The sequence below is a fragment of the Daktulosphaira vitifoliae genome, unplaced genomic scaffold (assembly GCF_025091365.1).
Source record: "Daktulosphaira vitifoliae isolate Bord-2020 unplaced genomic scaffold, ASM2509136v1 Scaffold_3, whole genome shotgun sequence".
Classification (NCBI taxonomy): Eukaryota; Metazoa; Arthropoda; class Insecta; order Hemiptera; family Phylloxeridae; genus Daktulosphaira; species Daktulosphaira vitifoliae.
The window spans coordinates 662,877-664,605 of record NW_026099574.1 but is presented as its reverse complement, the minus strand read 5'-3'; positions in this window follow the sequence as shown (position 1 = coordinate 664,605).

Sequence of the window (1,729 nt, the reverse complement as noted above, 5' to 3'; positions counted from 1 at the left end):
TAAAAAAAAATTATGTTGATTTGTTGATTTTTGAAAAAGTTATGGAAGTTTTAAGAAAAAAAAGTGAAAAAAATGACAAAATTTGTCGATTTTTAAATTTGTAATTTTTTTGGAAATTTCCCCCATTTGCGGGAAATGAGGGAAAATTTTTAAATTTTTAAGGGTAATGTCTTCAACTAGATACAATTTGTGATCTTTTGACGTATTGTTAAAAGAAATCGGTCCAGTGAGAGCTGAGAAAAAGTAGTGACAGACACAAAAAAAAAAAAAAATAAACACATCATGGTAAAATTAATACCTTCTCAGCTTCGCATCGAAGCTAAAAGTAATAAATTATAAATGTGAATAAATCTTAAAAAGAAGATGAACAAGCATTATACGTATCGGCTAATTGAAACGGCCGATGATAATGTTGAATATTGAAAGGATCCAATGCAAATAGTTGACCAACGTGTACTGTAATGTATCTCAGAAAATATATAAATCCAATAGCGATATACTGAGCACACAAGTTGCGACAATCGCAAAGGTGATATATTACTTTTATAACAAAATGAATAGAAAACTATTGTCTTGCAACCGCCATAGAGCTTATAGCTAAAAAAACACTAAGTTGGTGGCGGCAATGCAGACAACGAGAGAAGACCGACAACAAAGATAACATAAGTAATCACAACATACAATTTCTTGACAGCACATTCGACCGATGTGTATCCAACACCCTTATAGCCCACTAGGGCTGCTATTCCACTTCAAAAAAAGGTTGATCGATATGTAGATGATGTTCTTCATGTCAATTGACAGTTATAAGTAATTAAAAAACTAATAAATGTATGGTGAACTGGGATTCTATACCCAATGACAACCAGTGTCCAATTTTGCAGTAAACATAATAAGCTAGTGCTTAAGATTGTAATTTTTAGGAACGGCAAACTTTCAGCGGTGAATATATACTAATTGTATTTTCCTTAATCATAAAAAATACTTATACATAAAAATATACTACATTTCTAAAGAAGCTAATTCAATAAATGTCGGCGCTTAGTGTTGGATAGTAACTTAATTTAAATTATAAATGTTTATTAACATGAATAAAAGCTGTATAGGGTGGTAAAAATAAATTATTTATATAATATCACAAATTATTTTAATTTAATTTTTATAGTATACATTGTTCTTGAAGATTAAAATGATTATTATTAATTTCAAATAATCCCTAAAAAGTTGTATTTAATAATAAATGAAATATAGTTTTATTGAACCTATTTGATTGTATTCATTAAAACCAATGCATTAGAGAGAGTTATTATACAATATAAATTGATACGTGTTATTGTTAAAGAATTTACACGCACAAGGTTGCTAAGTATTAACGGGCGTGACCCGAAGTTTATTATTTAAATTACAACAAAAGAAGAAAAACAAACAACAAAAAAAAACAAAGTATTGAAAAATGATCGAACTCGGTTGTATGGTTCACAGTCGATAGATGTTTTTGAAAAAAAAAACACTTAAGAAAAATGATGTGTATCCGTAGTGCAAGTATCAAGAAGCACAAAAAAAAAACGAAGACCGCAAAAGGAATCGCACATAAAGGCGTCACGGAGATAACTGACTGGACGTATTATTGCGGCGGGGTATGCGACGCTAGGCATTTGTTGGACTTTACACCACGGCGATAACGCGTGTGTGTGACGGTCCGGTTTACAGTTAAGCGGTGGCTGAGAAG